Raw genomic sequence first — 21,488 nt, 5'->3', positions numbered from 1 at the left:
CTACTCATTGTCTTTCCCAAAGCTGCTCTTTCACTCATATTCTTAATGTTGTCACCATCTACCTGATGTCCAAGCCAGAATCCCGGGAAACATCCTCTCCATCACAGCCTCTCTATATACAACCCCCCCCCCCCCAGTAACAACATTCTGTCACTTCTCCCTAGAGACCTCTTCCATCCACCCTTTCTTCTAAAGCACTGTACTGCTGTAGCTCAGGCTCTCCCAGAGCTCACCTGGACTACCGGTAATTGGATCTGTCTGGCTTCCTCGCTGCTGGCTCGACCCTCTAGAAATCACTCTTCTCACTTAAATCTGAGTCATCTTTATAAAGCACAAATATGATGATATCACTTCCTTTCCTAACACTTTGCAACGACTTGTTGTCCCAGCAAGTGAGATAATCAAGTAGAAGCTCCTAATATGGGATATAAGGAGCTCCATGGGTTCATTGTGCCTGTGTCCCCAGCCACTCGTCACGCATGCTCCCTGCCCAGACATCCTGAGTTGCTGACAGTTCCCTGCAGCCATCACACTGCTTCAGATCACTGCTGCCTCTGCACACGCTTTCTTTTCTGGAAGGAACACCTTTCTTCACTGTAGTCTTCCGCATGAGCTCCTACACATACTGCAAAATCCACTCTCCACAACAAATTCTTCCCAGATCTTTAAAATCCTCTTTCAAGCTTTCCCTGCACATTGTAGTTTCTACATAGAATATGTCACACTACGTGTCAATTATTTGTTTACATGCCTCTTTCCTTGCTATATTGTAAGTTCCTTGAGAGAGGCACCAAAATTTTTTATCTTTCTATGCTCAGTACCTAGTAGCAATGGGTGTTCAATACAGTTTTTCTGGTTGAATAAATAGAGTTACAACTGCTCCATGTTCCTATAACTGAGAACCAGTGTCACAGAGAACATGAGCAAAAGGAAAATCAACTTGGCTACAGATGGGCCTGTTACATAAAGACCAAAAGCATGTAAAGGTAATGCTTGTCTGCCAAGGCCAAGTGCTCTGAATGAGAACACATCAGAAATATGCATTTTAAAGCATTACACGAATAATTTTAGAACCCATTAGACTGACTTGTTTCATATGTTGGCTTGGAGAAGAGAAGATGCCAAAGGGACGTGTGGCACTTGTAGTTTCCGTTTGTTAAAAAAATAAATGGAAACCATAATGCCAAAAGCAGAAATGCACAAATGCAGTATGGAAGAAATGCAGCCAGTCCACAGCGAGATTTCTGCAGCCTTTGCATCTGGACTTCGTTTACCACAGCAGGGCTGTCACCCATGCTTGGGGTATGTCAAGGAGAGAGACCTGAGCTCTGATCCTGAAGCCCAGACAGCAACTTTGCTGTTTCCAGACACAAATGAGGGATGTCTTCCTATAGCTCATTAAAAAGATTCTTAAATTTTTGGAAGCTTCCAACCACTTCTTATCTTTCTCTTGAACTGACTCCAAAGCGGCCCTCAGATGATCCAGTCCTAGTGCGTATCCTCTGCTGGAAGGCAACATGTTCCAGAGTTAGAGGTGATCAAACACCCAGTGCATCTCCTCTGTCCCCTTCGCCTCCCACTCCCTGAGCCTCTGGTGCTGCTGAGGACCCTCATGCTGCATGGATGCCTCTCAACATCCATCTTCCATCCTTCCCAAGTCAGCTGCTGAGCCCAGTAAGGTTCTGGATGGTGGGCTCAGGGGATCTAGCTGCACACTCACTGCACCCTGGGGGATAAGAATAGACCACAGTGACTGACGAGAGTGACGAAGTTAAGTAAAACCAAAGGCTGAGAGCCGCTGGTGTGGGCCTGGGTCTTCCAGCAAAACCTTGGCCCTACTTGAAGAGCCTTCCACAAAAGCTGATGACAGAAGTGGAAGATAAGGATGAAAGCGACAGGTACAGATTCCCTTTTTCCATCATTTCACCTTTATTCAATAGAGGGCTGAGTGTGGGCTCTCAGAACATCTGCCCCAATCAGGTAATTCTATAGCTTTTTCTACCCAATGCCAAGCTGGCTTAAAAGTGAAAAACTCACTGAATTTGTCAAGCAGTGGAATGTCTCCTGACCATATCCAATTGACTAGTCACTTTCAGCCTCCCCAGCAGAAGACATCTTCACTTACAAAGAATGATTTCAGGATCATGAAAACGGTCAATTCGATTTGGCTATATTTTCTCTCTCTTGAGCTCCCACGTGTACTGCCTGACTGGGCTGTGGCTTCTGCACATTGAGAAGGGGCCCTCAGCTTCAGTCTCTCTTTCGCAAGAGCTTGTCTAGATGGACCCTATATTTCTCTCAATTTGCTTTCAGCTGGCATTTTCAGGCAAAGTCCATTTCCCCTGTACATTCAGGATTGGTTCTTAAAGAGCCAGTCGGAGGCACATCAAAGTAATTATGCTTAAGCTTGCCATCTCAGAACATCAATGTAGCTAACGATGTCCCAATGAGGAGCACCAGCACCCTACCTGGCTTTGCTTCTACATCTAAAATTTTGTGCTTAATACCACACTGTCTTATCAGTCATATTCTACTCCTATTATTTCTTAGATCCAGACTAGATCCCTTAACCAGGCATTCAAGGCCTTCAAACCATCTCAACTATCTAAACTTTCTCTGCTATAATGCCTGATGTGGACACTCCATCTGCAAGCCTCATTCAGTCTCCGGTCTGAGCCTTGGATCATCCTTTCCTCCCCACACACAACATCCTTTCCCATATTCCTAGTCTGATGACATTCTACCCTGAATCCATTCCAACTCATTCCAAATACTTCTTCCTTCACAAAGTCTTCTTTAGTTCACAGAGATCTCTCTCTTTTCTGGTGTCCCCAGAGTAAAAACTGCCTGACAATTTGGGAACAGATCATACTCTATCTTTTACCTTCTCTGATTGACTTATACATGTTAACCTTGCCTCCCCAACTGAATGACAAATTCTTTAATGGCAGAGTAAGTCATATGCTTCTTATCCCTCCCAATGCCTAGACTGGTCCTGGCATATGAGAGATGCTTAATAAACACCCACTGACTTAAACCCAATATAGCAACTTAGATCATAAATGATACTCTCAACAGGAAATACCACGTGAGCAGGCTGGTATCGTACCTCACGAACTCCCGAGTGACTCATTCAGTTTCCATATTGACAGGGCCACACATGCCACCAATCATTTGCTGCAGCCAAATGGATTGATTTTCAATCAATTTAAACTACTATGTGCAACTCAATCCATTTTTTTCTAAAAAGTGCATTTACGTTGCTTGATATCTTAATTCACACTTTCACAACTAGAGATATATTCATTTATATTGGTCCTTCCTAAAATAGTGATTTACTTTCATATTTTTAAATTAATTTTTACCATTGCAGAGTTGATTCAGGTTTTGCATTCTTTATTTTCAGTGAAGCAGACCTTGTATTGTCTTTCCTTTCAGTGCTAAACTATCTGCACAAATGGTATACACTGTTGCCTCAATTTTTCCCACTGCCCACTTTCAATCATTCCCACCCTTTTAAATTCTGACCTTTATGCAATTGACTCCCAAATATATGCTTCTCAACTTCACCTTTCTTCTGAGAGTCAATTCCACATCTACTACCAGAATACCTCTTTTTCAAATAAAACGCAATAAAGGATGTCGGCAACTCTGTTTGCATTCCAAAATTCTATTTGCAAGCCTGTTTGAAATTTTTAATTCATTTTCCATAGAAACTGCATTATAAATAGTAATTCAGTTAGTTCTCTGGCTGGGAAACAAAGCTTAGCTAATCCATCTGCAATGAAAAGTAACAGAAAGCAATATGGTAACAATATGAGTAATTAAATGAAGCACTAAAAAGTGAATGTAGAAAGATAAGTTTATCTTGGTTTAATATTTGAAGAAAAGCACTTTTCCTTACAGGACAGAGAGACAGAGACTGCGGAGACCTAGAAGACTTCTTTTATGTCCTGTCACCCAATTCTAAAACTTTGCAGATTTCAGACCCACCTCGTCAACCCAGTTATCAGTCCTTCTGATTCTACCTTCATCTTACCTCTTCCTTTTATCCATTCTCTTCCATTCCTTCTGGCCCTGTGCTCAACCACACATCATCCTACCCTACCTGGATTATTATAATGGCTTCTTAGTTGGTTTCTCTGAGTCCAATCTCTTCTTTAAAATCTATTTTGCCTATGGCATTCAGATTAATCCTTTCTGAACTATCTTTCACTCTGTCACTGTTCTGCTCAACAGTGTTTTATACCATCCACCCCCATCAAGTCAGAAAGACATAGACCTGACCAACCTTTCCATGGGGATGTGCATTCCAGTCTTGGAGAAGAGCCCCTGTACTGGAAGGGCCCATGCAAAGTCCAGTGGAGTACCGATTCCCATCTAAAGTAGTCTAGGCACCCAAAATGACTTCTAGGATTCTTGGTGAGGAGAGAGCACAGGCTCTTTCCCTTTAGAAGTCTCTGAATAGTCGATCTGCTCTGGAAGACCAGAAAGTGATGGCCCCATTTGGTTACTACATAATTATTTTAGAGAGGAGCTAGAATGCTGAAGCTCTTAGCCAAAAGTGAGAGGATGGGGAAGTGAGACTGTCACCCACTGGCTTCTGTTTGATCTCGGTTACCAGACCCATCACTACGACCATACAGAGGAGCAGCATAGTAGTGAAAGAGCCTTGCACTGGGGCAAAGGTCCTTTTCTGAGACTCTGCAGTGTCTTCATTTTGCACAAAAGGGACAGTAATACCCACCACCCACAGCTGCCATAAGCATTGAGGGAGCGTGCTTGAAAGGACCTATAATGGTGCCTGATAAATGCGTACATACAGACAGGGATGCATTAATTAAATCAGAGGTAGGGAGATAAACAAAAGCCTTTGCTCAGAGCCACTGACTCCTGATGAACCTCCAGCAAATGTTTTCATTTGGACGAATGCTCACTTCATCAACTTTGGGCTGGAATTCAAGCAGAATCTTCCATGTTGTTCTACATGCCATCCTGACTCACTAAGAAATATCTGGGTAAAGCAGAATTACTGGCTTACAATTCAGATCCAAGAAATACTCAGGAATTAAGACGATAGCAAATCCAAATGAGACATGGAGTCTGCTCTGGTTAATTAAAAAACAAAACAAAACAACACCTCCTGCCTCAAAACAAAAGTCAAACAGACCAACAAAAAATAACCGGGCCAGAGCTGGCCCAGGCCCTGATCTGGCCAGCAGGAGCAGAGCGGCTGCCTGTTGTCATGACGACGCAGGCACTGTAATCCAGGGCCTCAGAGAGCAAAGACCGGGGCTGCAGCGTGGAGCCACGCCCAGGGCTCTGTGGTCTCTAACTCAGGCTTCTCCTCTCAGATTCCAGCAAGAAGAGTGAAAGGAGGGTTGGGAAGATATTCATTTGCTTTCATTCTTTGTGTGGTACTCACAGAAATACTAGGACTAATTGTTATGAGGCTTTATATTTGTAGAGGATTTATCCATGTTCAAAGCTCTTTTACACACAAAATTCTAACAGCAGTTGAGGTATGATGGTGTTAGTCCCATTATGTAGGTGATGGAGCCTAGAGTAGCAGCCACAGGACAGGTCAGTTAAACCCTCTGAACCAGGGGGTTTTTGTCAGCATAATGTGGATAATGTGACTTACCCTGACCACATGAAACTGTAAATGACATAGCTCTAATTCTTACAGAAACATCACCAGGTGAACTCCTGGCCAGTGCTGTTCCCATATGACCCCATCTTTGCTCCTAAGAAAAGGCAGCATCAAATAGCGTCAGGCACTTAAGCGATACTCAATAAAGGATGTGTCCTATCCAGCTCTGTTATATACTTGTAGACAAGTTGTCCCTGTTTCTAGTTCCTTGGGCTGTTTGGAAACTATGGGGATATCTGGAAACAAAGACTGTAATTGCAATCTGCGTTTCTGAATCTCCCATTAGCAGAGTCATTCCACCTACTGTGCTGAGAGGTGACCTCATTAGAGAAGAGGGACCGTCACTGGCAAACTGAAAGCCTCCTGAACCCTCTGGCAGTTGCGCCCGCGCTTGGGGAAGGCGTCCAGCAGCTGCCGCTGACAATGGGCTTCTGTACCCCACTCCTGCAAAAGCTTTTTTTGCAGGCCTTTGCTCCTCCCATGAGCTCGCCAGTTTTGTTTTGGTTTATCCTCAAGCAAGATGGCTGCTGATTGCAATGAGCTCAGAATAGCAGAAAGTAATTAAAAATTCATTTTAAAATCTATCGCGCATGTTAACATCTACATTAAGAACACTGCTGGGGTAAATAAACTGGCATCCTCTTTAGTAAGGCAAGAAAAAAGAATTCAGGCATTCTGTGGCACACAGTTTAGGAACAGTAGATAACACGAACTGGATTTCAGCTGGCCTTTGCACAAGTTTTGTCCAAATGCAAGTGGTCACGTCAGAAACCAGCATTTTTTGAGAGAATCTGGTAGCAATCTCATGGCCCAACCAGGAAACTTGTTGATTGAGATAATTCTTCAGGAAAATGGATCTCATGCTTTCAATGAGCAGTTCTCTTTAGAGGCCAGTGACAAATAGTGGTGGAGAGCTGACATCTTAATAAGCCCTTTTTTCCCAATGATGTGGACCCATTGTTTATTACATGGTATTAGGAATTTATCTGTATTATTATCTAGAGTGTACACCCGCCCCTGACATGCAGACTGAACTGCCAAGGTAGTAAGAGAGGTGCATCTGGACGCTTGGCTTTCCTCCACCCTGCCACGCCCTCCTTGTGCCGTCTGCAGTCCCAGACCTGCCTGTGCCCAGCAACACGGCCACTGACTCCATCACTGCCCCTGTCCCCAAACCTCACTATTATTAACAACTAGAAGCAAATTCCACTGGAAAATGGACAGGTATTCTCATTAAGGAAGTCCACATTCAAAGACATTTTTCGAAGAGTTTTTGTTTAACTCTAGCAGCAAAAGCGAAACTGAAGCACACTACTGACAAGAAGCTCACTTCCACTAAGAGGTCTGTATTTTCACCCATGAGCTATGTTTTCTGAGTCCAAACATTATCTTACATTAATTTTGAAGAGTGTCTAGGTGGCAATAGGAATCTGATAATGAATACAATAAAACAGGTTCATTTAGCAATCAAATTACATTATTAACATGACCACATTACCCATTGTATTATAAAATTTATGTTCATTTTCAGAACCAACAACCCATTCGGCTCATTGCAGTCGGAGGCAGTGCACATATTTTATATTTAAAGTAACTTGTCGTATTCCAACCTAGGAAATAAATACCAAATCAATTTGCTTTCTTCTTCTTCCCCCAACACTGAAAGCAAATGTCAAGTGTTATAAAGCTCTTCAATGATGCCAATAGTTTTATTAAAAATTGAGATTTAATATCTCTTCTCATATTCTTGATAGAGGCATTGAAGTAGGTTGGGCTATAAAACTAATAACCTATTTTTCACTGCAAATATTTTCATTCACCTGGGGCAGAGTAAACCAAGGCCTTTATGGCATCGTTAAGCCAGATTATGAGCAATTTTGATTAAAACCAAAGACACTGACATTTTCCAACCAAAAACAGAGTGTCTCCAGAGTCAAAGTCTTTGCCAATGCTTGTATCCAGACGAATCCTGAAGCTGGTGCAGGGGAAACTGCCTCCAGTGGGTTGGGGGCCTCTGCCTTTCCTTTAGCTGTGCCTAAATTATCACAAGCTCTGAGCACTTCCTGCCCTGATTCTAAGGGGGTGGAGGTTGGGGAGACTGGGGGAGGCGTGATGACAAGGAGGGACTCTATGCTCCTAGTCACACAGGATAATGCCATTCTGACCTCAATGAACATACACATGAAGCAGAAACAGAGACATTTCTTTATAGGGACCTGGAAAATACTAAAAGTTAAACTTTTTCCAATTGTAAAGCAACAAAGAAGACAATAGATAGGTCTTTAAAAAGAAGGGGAGGAAAGCAACAAGACAGCGTAATGATGTTCACCTTTCTCACTATTAGCAGTGTTGGAGTTGTCATCATGAAGATAGTTAAGGATATTTTCAAGTTTCTAGGATGAAAAATCGAGTTGAAGATTCTGATTTTTTTTTTCTCATAACTGTTTCAGAAACAGATGCTAAATCACTTATAATCTCCTGTAAAATTATAAGTGATTGTATTGAAATGCTAGTGTTGGGCATGCCTCCTGAATTTTACCAGGTTTTCACCGTTGGCAGTTTTTATATTTAGGGCAATATGCTTTGATCCAGTCCAGGTTCAAATATAAAGAATAATCATAAGATTTTACAACAAAGGTCTGTTTTGTGGATTCTTTGTTCATGTTATTACATGTTTACATTTGAAGACGAGACAGCTGCTGTTGGTATTCTCGGGGCTAGTAAAATTGAAAGAGTTAATGACTGGATGTCAGTCTTTTCAAGGCGGAATATTCGTGTAGCTTGAATTAGAGTATTCATATTTTTGATAATTAACTCAAAGGAGGTTTCTACTTTTCTTAGGTTATGAGTTAGACAGTTAAACGCTGCAAAGTCAATCTGGCGTTGTGAGGCATTTAAGACGATGAACACCACGTACTAAGTCTTGTTTTTTCATCATGCACACTGGTTAAGGACCCTCTACTCAGAAGGGAATTGCCAAGGATTCAGTGACACTCCAACGTCTATGATCATTAACAATTGTCAACACAACACCTACTATGCAGTAGGCACTTTATATACGTGATTTCTTTGCACCCTCACTACTCTTTGACATAGGTATTATTTCTATCATATGGAGGAAAAAACATAGCTTAAAAATTCTAAGAAACTTGTTAAAGGCTACACAGGACATATTCTGCTGACTCGCAAAATAAAAATACTGATCCAATCTTTATAATTAAAATTGAACACAACTTTGCCTTGGGTAATGAGTAGGGTCAGCTCTTTTTCTCTTAGGTTGCTGAATTACCATGAATTAAGGGTTTTAAGCCGTAACTGTAATGTATTAGTGGTTCTACCATTTTTAAAATATGTAAATCTTTTTCTAATTACAATAAAATTTACCTTATTCTATCTGAACCCAGAATGGACTCTTCTGATTAATACAACATTTGGCTAACAAAGTGTTAGGGTCAGACTACTAATCTTTAAGACGTAGAACAAAACCGTATGCGCTTAATATAAACTAAGCGCACCCTTGGAAACTCAGGAAACACATGGGAGCCTGTAATGCTGTAGGGTCATCATGACAAAAGCCAGCTACAATTTCACAAGCGAAGTAGCACAGCACTGCTTCATAGAGACTTCTAGCTGCTAGAATCTTAGATTTGAAGTGGCATAAGGCACCTCAGAGACGCTCCGTCCAAGCCTTTCATTCACAGATAAGCAATCGAAGACTCAGACAGCCCAACCTCATCCAGGGTTCCACGGTAGCCACACAGTGACCAGAACACATGCTGACCAGTTTTGCAATGCTAAGCTGCTTCGTCAAAGTCATATTGACCCTCCTTATCTCATCGTAATTTAGAACAAAAGACAAAAGAAAAAGATGTGCTGTCACTCGTCTTCTAAATTTGTTGATTTCCAAGCAACCATATATCTACTTTTTTTACGTTTTCTGTGACAGCTATTTCCTGGATCTTCATTTTCTTACCACGAATTCCATGGCACAACGAACACACCTGACATCATGCTGTAAATGAGACACAGCAAGGGACACGCCCTTTCTCTGAGTAGTTCCTGATTTTTCTCTCTTCCTTAGTGCAGTTTTTATTAGGATTGAAATGTGGAGAGGAGCTTCTACACAGCATTCAATTCCAGCCCTACAATTTAACTTGCAGGTTTAACTGGGGGATGATTAATCTATTATTTACTTTAGCTGGCACCGTTTTCCTGTCACTTAAATCATATTTAATTTCAATCTATTATAATCCATTATCAGTGCTGAGCCAAAACCCTTGATGCACTGTTTTCTTATGGGATGGTTTCACACTTGCAGCATCAAAGCGCGAAGCATCCCATGCACATATACAGATGATGGACCGCCTGTGCTACGCTGTGGTTCATGTGCACACTTTAGAGATTTCTATATTTTACAACTTCAACATAGCCGGCGCCATTTACTACCAAGTGAAAAACCACCGGAACAACCTAGATCAATAGTCTATTTAATCTGAAAAGTCATCGTTCGTGTAAAACGGGACTTAAATGTTTTTTTGAAAATCATCCAGATCTTTTATTTCTGCCTCCTTTGCAACAAAAAGTCTAAACTCTAAAATTACTTGAGATATAAAGGCCAAATGCGACATGTGAAATTTAATTGAATCTCAGTTTGGGGAAAAAAATATATAAGACATTTTGGAGGAATAATTGCACTGGGTATTACATGATACTAGAGAATTAGTGTTAATTTTCTTATGTATGAAAATGGCACAGCAGTTATGTCAGAAAAAGACCTTATTTTGAGGGTAAAATTCTTATTTTTAGGAGATGAAATAGTGAAATATTTGGGAATTAAATGGGATAGTGTCTCAAGATTTTAAATAGTTCAGAAAAAATATATAGATGAAGCAAATATGACAAATATTAGTTTAAATTTATGAGGTTGGTAAATAGGGATCCATTGTACTAGTTTTTACATTTTTTGTGATTTGTTAGAAAATTTACAATAAAATTTGGAAATCACTCAAATATCACTTCAGAAAAATGACTCAAAATTGCTTAGTTTATGCCCCCCCATCCCACCGCTAGAGAATAAGAACCACTGTTCGGGGCAGATGGTGGGATGGTAACAGATGACAGAGAAAACAACTATTTCCTAGAACGATTCTCCAAACAGCAAACATAACATAGCGAAAAGAGGACAAAGCCAAAGGCAGGTGAGGATACAGCTACTTTACATGAGCTCTTTTTTTTTTTTTTTTTAATTATAGTTTTTTTTTTTTTTTTTTTTAAAGATTTTATTTTTTCCCTTTTTCTCCCCAAAGCCCCCCGGTACATAGTTGTATATTTTTCATTGCGGGTCCTTCTAGTGGTGGCATGTGGGACGCTGCCTCAGCATGGTCTGACGAGCAGTGCCATGTCCGCGCCCAGGATTCGAACCAACGAAACACTGGGCTGCCTGCAGCAGAGCGCGCGAACTTAACCACTCGGCCACGGGGCCAGCCCCACATGAGCTCTTACTTCCAGGCTCTGGCAAATTCCACCTGGGTTGCTCAAGGCACACGCATGTGCCAGTGTGGATACACTGATATCCAGCTCTTAGACACCATGATAAAAGGAAGAGCAAGGCACTAGGACAGTGCAGACATGCAAATGACCCAAATCTCAAAAGGGGGTAAAGCGTTATGTACTTGGAGAACACAGTGGTTTAAAACCCGTGCTTCATATATACAAATATTGAATCATTATGCTGTATACCTGAAACTAACATCATGCTATATGTCCATTATGTATCAATTAAAGACAAACAAACAAAACAAGGAAAAAGACATGTTTCGCATCCGTTGAAGCCATCTTGCTGTTCACCCTAGAGACTTAGGTGGGAGACACACCCAAGTACATTTTCCTAATGACAAACAGTAAGGTGGAAAAGTCTGCTTATTTCCTGCTTGGAGCTGCCCCCAACTTAACCCTTCTGGGCTTCCGTTTCCTAATTTGTAAGACAGAAATAAAATGCCTATCTCATCGGTTTCCCACAAGAATCAAATGAAATAACATTTGTAAAGAGCCCAGTACTGAACCCGTCACCGAGTTGTTATTACCACATGTGTGTCTAGAACCGCATGTCTTACCATAATCTTCTAGCCAACATGGAAAACTAGGGGCCGGTTGTCAACATAACTAGGCTGATGCATGTCTAGTTAAAAAACTGCACCTCAAGAGGGTTGATGAATGGATCAATGTCAACCTAGAGAGAAGACTTACATGTTCCAAGAATTCATCTTTATCTTTTTTTACTTCTCTTTTTATATGAGACTGGGATGAATTACCAAAACATAGATGACAGAAATATCCTAGAGACAACTGCAGCACCAGAGAGAAGATGACTAAAATAGAGTGAGTACACCCCAAGAGGTACATGAGATTGTTCATTAGGGTGTGAGAAGGCACTGTTAGAGCTATTTCTGTCTATTTTTAAATTAAAAGCCAACAGTTAAGCTTCACTAATATTCTAAATGCCCCGACTGACCGTGATACTGTTGCGGGTCTACCATTGAGAGGACGGTCTGTCATGTGGGGCACACAAGAAGTCTGAAGGTTTCCAATACAACAAATGATTGAAGGGCCTTCTCTGATTTGTTCGCTCTCTTTCACTGTATTACCACACACAGCTGCTTAGTTGAGCTCTGTTAAGTGGATTTATGGATTACATTATCTAGTTTTAACTAAACCAATCTTCCCCAAATGGACAGCTGGCTTAAAAAAAAAAAAAAAGCTTCTGACAAAGAAATCGCAGATTGAAGATAATACCAATAAAGAAGGCAGACATGAAAATAAGAAAATGGCAGAGCAGACAGTCTACTGTTCTTAGTATGAGCTCTACGCCAGCCATACGAGATAAAAACAACAGTGATCTAATGAGATCTGATCAGAAATCAATAAAAAATTTGAAATCATCAAAATGACTCGAGATATCGATTTTGATTCACCATCTGAACCTCACCATAAGCAGATATTATGGCTTGAGATACTAACTAATGACACATGCATATAATTTATAAAATAGTAAATACACATATATTGAAGATGAATGCTCAAAAGTTGTTTACAGGTAGAATAAGCAATCAAAAATGCTTAGGGAAAATAATCAGGTCTCACAAAGTTCAAAACAAGCTGGAACATGGGTCAATTTTAACCATCACGAAATATAAATGAGATGAATGCAAAAAAAGTCCTACATTTCAGGTCAAAAAATCCAATATCCAAGTACGGGAGGTGGGAGACTTGGCCCCAAAGCCATTCATGTTCAAAAGGCCTAAGGTTTGCAGCTGAGCATCAGCTTCATGCCAGGTAGCAGTGTGCGGTGGCTAGCAAAAGATTGCACCAAATCTCAGGCTGCCTCCCTCGGGGGAACTCCAGTGTCTAGAAACAGGGAGGCAGCAGCTTCATTATATTCTGTCGGCCCACAGGTGGAAGACTGTGCAATTTTACCAGAAACATACAGGCTTCCGTAGAGAGACTTCCGGCATTGGTAGGAGGCTGGAAGAGAAAACCTCTAAAGCAATCCCAACTCAATTCCCAGTCTGTGAAGACACAGGGGCAGGATCTGGATAAGAAGAGGAGCGGAATTGAAACAGTTTAGCTTGCCATATGTAGTAGGTAGTGCTCTCAAGTGTAACCCTCTGAGAGTAGGATCTGTTTTTTTGTCTTTTTCCCATTCAATATTGCATTCCAACATCCCGGACAGTGCCTGGCGTCTAATTTGTGTTCAAAGTTTGTCCTCATGGGAGGGAACGTCTCATCACTTGACGTGTTCATGAAGAGGCTGCGTGGGTTTTTATCGCCAAGGAATTTCCACCTCTAAGGTGCTACAATTTTATGCTCGCATACAACCTTTTCCTCGGAAAATTAAAATATCATTAGCAAAGATCTCCTCTGAGCCTCTTTACAAATTTTTAATTGAGCACTCCATATTTCTATGGGTGATTCTCTACTCAGATCAATTTTGATTCTTTTCCAAATAATTTGGAATTTTCTTTTAATCTTTTTCTTTCTTTCTTTCTCACAGCCTCTTCTTTACTGAAAATGTACAGAGAGATTTTTGAAGTCAATTTGGCCAGGAATCTGTAAACAGTAATACTTTGTCTTATCTCTGTCTACCCAAAAGGCAGCATATAAACACAAAAGCGAATGTGGAACAACAAGCCTCCAAATATTCTAGCTAAGGTTTAAAGAAGAAAAAATAATTAAGGGCCGTGAAAATACGTATGCAAGAAGAGATAGCAGACCTTGCCACATATCAAACTGATGATAGCATAAGGTCAATATCTGATGTTTCCTGCAACTTGACAGGACAATAAAGAATAATTCCTTAAACCATTTCAGCTTATTAGAAATTAGATTCTTTAAAAAAAGAACCTTCAAGTGGAAACAATTGGGAGAGAAAATCACTGCCCAAATTAAAAATATAAAACATACACATGAGCTGAATAGTTCAGTGGTAATACCGTGAAGTCACACTGAATATAGTATCTCTGCTGTATTTGAACTTCAAACAATTCTGCTCATCTCCTTTAAAATAAATATCAAAGATCTGATTTCCAGTCTGCTAGCAATAATCAGTCAAGATTTCCTGCAGAACATTTTTAAATGACACTAGTAATTGTGACTTTATTTTGAAGATAAGATCTGTCCAAGGAAATGCCTAACAAAGATGGCAGTCTGGCTGTTCTTTCAAGAAAGGCTTGGAGAAATATCAACCCCGACTATTACTCAAGAAAGGTAGGCTGAGCGTTATTGGGACCACGCCCCAGTGAGGAAGTGCTGTCAGAGAGGCATCTGCCATTTGTTGGGATACCACAGTAAACCTCACCATCCCCACGAGAGAGGCTGGGTGGTCATCTGTGATGGGTGGGGCAGGGGAAGAGTTGAGAAGACGACCTCTAAAGGTTATGCCCAACGCTAAAACTCTATGATGTTAGGAAATGCTGAAAATGTGGGTCTGCCCGATGATTTAATTCCACAGAGATTTCCACAGCGTGTGGAAAACACATTGTTCCTTCAAGACTTAATCAAAAGGGCAAGAAAGCTGGTCATTTTTTATCGCTGTGTACCATCACCGAGATTAAAATGCAAAGAAAAGCACATTCAAACATAAGCATTTTATTTATATAATAAAATCAAGTCAGGAGGTATTGTAAAAGAGCCCGGATGATGCAATATCCAGATTGGAAGTGGAGTAGAAGGCAGTGTCTATACCAACAGAAGTATCAAAATGAGATACAAAAAAATACCCAGCTCAACTTTGTCAGTTCCTGCTAATAGCGATGAGGCTGTCATTCTTGCTGTTTCCTATTCCAGGGCGTTGAGCTGTCAGGAGACACAGGCAACACCGTGGCTCCCCAGGCCTGGGATGACAGAAGCCCGGGAGTCCTCAGTGACAGATGCTGGACCGTGATAACCAAAAAGAATAGGAAATGCAAGGAACAGCAGCTGGGCCAGACAAATTCCACTTCCCACCTGCTGCTGATTTACACATTCATCTCTCAAACCCGATCCCCGTCCATGGAAAAATCTGCCAGCACATTGAGAAATTAATCAGTTTGGGGAAAGGGAGGGAGTTATCCACGGTCGATTTTATATTCTTTCTGTAAACACATTTGTGTAGCACAGAGGCAGCTGAGGGGAACAGCAGTGGCTCTTTCTGCTCTCTGCTGTAATCACCCATACACCTGGGACTCACACAGCTCTCACTGCTGTTTTCTTAGATGAGAATTTTTTTTTTCCTAGGGTAAAGCTGGCTTTGGAAACTAATTAGATACGTCTGTGTTTTTTTGTTTGGCTTCTGAGGACATTACGGACACCTAATTTGCATTTCTGTCTTGTCCCTCCCTTGCTGCCTTTGCGGCTTTTCCTTTTGTCTGAACGGAGAACAAGAATGATTTCCAAACATGGCTGGTCAAACAGGCCACTCTTTAGAGTGTGTGTCTATATACGCGTGGAAAATTCGAGTGCCTCGTTCGCTGCAAAACAACCTTTATTCTGAAGAACATTTCAGCTCAAGGAAATGCTTTCTTAAAATGTGTAATTCCCTACTGTGATTTCCTTTAAAGTTCTAATTAGTTGTGCACAGTAATGAATTCCGTAAATTGCAGTGTTTCATTTAAAGCTTTTAAGGTACAGAAGGCTCTAATAATGAGTTTTGCCATGATAGGTCTTTGAAGAAAGTAGTTTTGAAATGTAGGTTTCACATTTTTAGAGATGTCATGCATCTTAGAAACAATCACAACGTTGAGTCTTGAATTATTATTTGTTGCTTACTGCCATCAAAATGTCAGATTAATGAGTAATTAACAATGCTTGCACATAACCTTATGTATGTACGTTCTTTCCACAAAGGCCAAAAGCATAATGGAGAATTCAAGCCATGAGACATCTTTCAACAAATACATTTTCAGAGTTTCCATTTTAAATAACTTACTACCAGGTCTATAACTGTCTTCGTTAATGGTCAGCAAACAGCTGGGTTTCTAGATAACGCAGTGAACATAAAATATTCATATCATTTAAGCTATTTCCACATTTCACTAATATTCTTTGATTTGCTGGTCTTGAAAGGAAAGAAATCATCACCATTGCTACCCCCTCGTGCACGCTTTGTTTTTTTTTAAAGGAAGGGTTTATTGGAACCAACTACCTCTTTCTGTTATGCCCTGTTTTAGGACAACTAAGCTACTTTTTATCCAATATCTGTTTACCAGTCTTTCCTTCTCTTCTTGGATTTAATTGACACGACTCTCTCTGAGTCCACTCCCCACTCTCTCACCCTTCCTGGGACAGGAGCTGTCTTCCGCCTGGTCAGCATTAGCCCAGGCCTCCCGCTAGGCACCCTCTCTCCATGTCACTTCACACTGTACTCTATGTCCTCAGTCTGACCACATAGCCCTTTGGCCATTCAACTCCATAGAATCTGTTATCTGTCTTTTGTCTATACTGGCCTCCCCTTTCCCTTCCACAACTTGGGATTAATGATTTGGAAACCACCCCCTCTGGTAGCCCAGCCTCCTGCACTGCCCTGACATCTTCCTAAACCCCTCCAGTCAATTCCCAGGCCAAGACCATCCCCACCATCCATTCTGCCCCTTCCTGCGCCTGGGCCACCGATGACTGAGACAGACAGAAGACAAATCCTCGCAAACCTAGAGAGTTACAGATTCAAACACAGCCAACTTGGGAAGCATCAAGGCTGCTCATTAATCACTTCCCGCGTGTCTCGTGGTCTCCCTAACCCAGACCCCACAGGAACTATTCCAGCCTCTTTCCCACCTGCTTATACTCCCAGCTCCTCCTCACTCACCAGCCCGGGTCTCAGTGGAGGGTTCAGTGCCGATACCACAGGGAAGACCGAACCCACTGATGTGCACACACCATTCACTCGCCCCACAACGCCCCTCCATTCTTCACTAAAGAAAGAAGATCCTCTCTGGACTCCTTTCCCCAAGAACTCAATGTCCTACCCCAGCCCACTCTTACAGTTATCTCTTTCTACCCTTACCCTCCCTCTCTCTATTGAGCAGTTTTTCTGACAGCTTATCTTTTAAAACAAAAACAAAACCCTTATTTGACCTACCATTATGCCTCTGACTTGTCAGTCTCTCACCTTCCATTTTTTGCCAAATTCCTTGACTATGTGCCCCCCACTCATAGGCTCCGTGGCTTTTATTCATTCCTCTCTTAACCTTCTTCCAGCTTCACTATTCTACTGAAAACGACACTGAAAGTTTACAGAGCACCTCCTTCTTCACAAGTTCATTAGCATCTCTTTCCTTCCCTCTTGATCAGTGGTTCTCAACACTGCCTGGACCAAAGGATCATTTACGAAGTTTTTAAAAAATATAACGTCTGGATTGGGTCCCACCCGTAGAAATTCAGATTTAATTGCTGTGGGGTGGGGCTCAGTCATTGATATGTTTTTAAAAAATGCCCTAGGTTATCTACTGTGTACTAAGCTTGAGCCCCATTCTCAAGACTATCGCGACGTACACCTGGAAGGCTCTCTGTCTGTGCTCCAGGCACTGGGCCCGTCTTTGCTCATCCTGACTCCCTCTGGTCGTCTCTTCTGATTCCTATGCTTTAGCCGTCCCCTGTGCATTTTCTCCAAGGAATACTCTCCCATCCCACATATCTGTTCCTTTTTCCCCTCTTGTAGGTCATTTATAATTCCTAATATGAATAATGCCACATCCTGTCTAAAACCTAACACTCAGTTCCGCAGTATGACTGCTGTGCGTTTCTACTGCACATTTTGCAGTGATCTGATGACTAAAACGACCTGATGTCTAAAAACATCTCCTTTCTCATCAGTCCCATTCCTACCTCTAGTACTATTATGTCTTACTTTTTTATTTCACTTTGTACTAAAATTAAATAAGTTAAGTGTCCACTGTAGAAGCTCGCCTACTTCCAAATTAATGTGAAAGTAAATGAAACCACAATGGAGATTCATTGTATTGTATCAACTACGTTAATTTTTGGACAGAACAAAAAAGACGTACTCCCCAGACCCACATAACATGCACGAAAACCTGCTTTCAAATCTCCTCATTACCGGTCATCAAGAAATAGTTAGCCCTGGGATTCCCATCAAACATGCTGGTCATTACATTGATTCGTGAGCATTAAATCGCCTTACCTCCACGACATAGCAGGTGGACTAGGTACTTTGCATAGTCCAGCGTGGCCCTAATTTCCCACACAGAGCACAGAGGAATATACACAGAACATCTGGCAAGAAAAATAGTTCCTACACTGCTCTCAGTGGCTCAAAGTACCAATGACAAGAGACATCCTGGATTAAGAGCCCCAAGGGGCAGGACCTCTGCCTGGCCAGGGCAGATACCACCCAGCTGGTTCATGTGATGAAGACAAGCTGAGTTTCTTTCTCTTGCTCTGCAGACTCAAGTGGGTTCAACAGACTACACTTCTCGTACCCACTCTCTGGAGACCCCAGTGCCCAAGTTTGTTTTACGTCTCAAGAATCGATGTGCTCTCAAAACTGCTAATGATGGGGGCCGGCCCAGCAGCACAGCGGTTAAGTTCGCACGTTCCGCTTTGGTGGCCTGGGGATCACCGGTTTGGATCCCAGGTGCAGACCTAAGCACAGCTTGGCAAGCCATGCTGTGGCAGGCATCCCACATATAAACTAGAGGAAGATGGCACGGATATTAGCTCAGGACCAATCTTCCTCAACAAAAAAAAAGGAAAAGAAAAGAAAAAAAGAGGAGGATTGGCAGCAGATGTTAGCTCAGGGCTAATCTTCCTAAAAAAATGAATAAATAAAATGTATAAAAAAGAAAAACTGCTAATGATGCCCATTCCCTTGTCTTCTCAAATAATGATATGGCTACCATAAGTCATGAAAATCACATTAAGTAATAACATTTGATGCATATTCTTGATGTTTTCTTACAGACATAATATCTGTTTTTTAAAAATCAGAAAATAGTTATTTTTTTCTCAACTTGCCCATCCAAACGTGAGCCCCACCTCTGCCTACAGATGCTGCTCCAGCAGAATATCTGGGCCTGTAGTTAAACCAGGTTGGCTGACAAGAGAAGAGAATTCACCCTGCCAACTCACCTCCTTAGCTCCCACCCTTTCCACTGTTCTCACACACTGATGAGCACCCAAGAGAACTTTTGGAAAACAGTCGGTTTTGCCATCAGAACTTCAAGCCCAGAATGGGCAAGGTTTCACGCCTGCAGCTCTAAGAGAAAACAAGGTCAGGTGACATTCGCCGTTGCCGGACCCAACGTGCCCCAGCAGGGAACTGGCAGGAAAAGGCAGAAACTATCCGCCCCTTAGAATCCACAGGGCTCTCTCCTCCCTCTGTAAGAATTACTGCAACAGAACAAGCTTTCTTCCATGTCGCAAGGCAACAAGACTGGTTTCATAACTAACGCTCAGCTCACATCATTTCCGTGAGATGACATACATTACCTGGAAAAGACTTGCAACTGTATGTTATAAACGGACAAGCATGCCAGTGTGAAGGCTATGGGGGGTGTGGGAGAATATGTGCCTCCATAGCCTTCTGCCCAGAATTTATAGGAAAAGGAAGTAGGGGAGAAAAGGTAGTGTGAGTTATCTTCATTAGGTATTTATTAGGTAACTAGGGGATAAGAATTGGCCAGTCTCTAAGCCTCAAGATGAATGTTCAGCCAGAGGATACACTAATGCTAGGTTTGGCTAGAGTTTGGCTAGGGTTTGGCTAGGCTGAAAATTTAATAATACGAGAGATGGTGAAAATTCACTTTGGGAATGGACATATACACTAGCGGAATTCATCTAATCGAAAGATATGGTGGGAGAGTTGTACACCCATGCTCAGAGAAGCACTATTCACAATAGCAGAGAAGGGAAAAAAATCCAAAAGTCCAACAATGGATGAACAAAAGGTGGCATGTGTACACAACGCAGTATTATTCAGAGTTAAAAAGTAAGGAAATCTTGTCACATGCTACAACATGGACAAAATTTGAGAACATTCTGCTAAGTGAAATAAGCCAGTCACAAAAAGACAAATATAATTATGATGTCATTTATATTCCAAGTAGTCAAATTCATAGAAACAGAAAGTAGAATGGTGGTTACCAAGGGCTGGAGAAAGGTGGAAAAGGGGAGTTATTGTTTAATGGGTACGCAGTTTCAGTTTTGCAAGATAAAAAAGTTCTGGAAATTGGTTGCACAACAATGTGTACATACTGCACACTGCTGAACTGGACATTTAAAAATGATTAAGATGGTAAATGTTATGTTACCTGTTTTATACCACAATAAAAACATGCAAAAAATTATGATGAGTGTGTGTTTCTGACAGCTACAAAACTCTAAGTGTCCCCATTTGGCAGGGAATCTGAATGGTCCCTCCCCTATAATGCCACAAGTTTAAGAAAACCCCAAACCGGACTCATTATTGGCTGGATTAATCTTGCTTCAAAGGGTGAAGCTAAAGTGATATTAACACTCCTCTCACCTCCTTGTTACTGAATATTTCAGTCTTAATAGAGCTTAAGTGTGAAATGTCTGTGAATTGCTCTCCTGTTTGTGAGTCATTGACAAAAACTCACAAAGACCCACACACACCTGTGCCTGGTTCAACAACAGCGCCCAGGAGATAGGAAATCAACCAGCCAAACTTTGATACTAGAATGGAGGGCCTCACAATCAATCACTTTTTCTCTTAAAGTAAAACAATTCTCAGTGATCAAAATGCAATTCTTTTCGCTTGTTATATGAGTTGCTGCTGTTTTAGCAAATTAATACCATTCGCAGTTCCTTACCTTTTCGTTTTGATGTGGAATAGATGAAGGAATTTCATTGCAACGGGACACAGCAGCAGATCACCAGGTTGGCAAGCAAAGCAATAAAGAAAAAGGAGAAAACTGTTATTTTACGTCCTTGGAAAGAAGGACAAAGTCTGCTCCAAAGCAACATCTATCACACGAAGAACATAGCGATAACACAACACACAGCTATTTTGAAACACAGCGACGCACTTCACAACAGCAACCTCTCTTTCCATCGTAATTAGAAACCTATTGCTTCCGGCACAAAGAACAAAAAGGAGACTCTTAGCATCTACCAAGGACTTCCTCCCCGAGCTTGTCTTTTCTTAGCTGTTGATTCTGTTACTAAAAACACATAGGACATAATTCCTCCTTCAATAGCACAGAACAACAGGGCTCTCTGGGCACAAACTTCTGTCCTTCTAACACCTTCTCCGGAACCCAAGAAAGGAATTCTGCTCCCTAAACCCGTACCCAACATTTTGGCATCAACATTTCTATATTCC

General features: G+C 41.5%; 1 protein-coding gene across 21 annotated transcripts in view; it reads right to left on the bottom strand.

Annotated features, from left to right (window-relative positions):
- Nucleotides 1-21,488, bottom strand: part of NCAM1 (neural cell adhesion molecule 1) — a 310,590-nt gene that overhangs the window by 109,500 nt on the left and 179,602 nt on the right. For 2 of the 21 annotated variants that reach the window (XM_070272773.1, XM_070272784.1), the window contains exon 1: nt 20,977-21,056. The exons of the other annotated variants lie outside the window; for them this stretch is intronic. The gene's annotated coding sequence lies outside the window, so the exon portion shown is untranslated. Of the gene's footprint in view, nt 1-20,976; nt 21,057-21,488 lie in introns of those variants that run through there. 21 annotated transcript variants of the gene reach the window in all.

This window comes from Equus caballus, chromosome 7, assembly GCF_041296265.1.
Source record: "Equus caballus isolate H_3958 breed thoroughbred chromosome 7, TB-T2T, whole genome shotgun sequence".
Classification (NCBI taxonomy): domain Eukaryota; kingdom Metazoa; phylum Chordata; class Mammalia; order Perissodactyla; family Equidae; genus Equus; species Equus caballus.
Note: the sequence above shows the minus strand (reverse complement) of the source record. Positions and strands in the feature narration are given on the sequence as shown.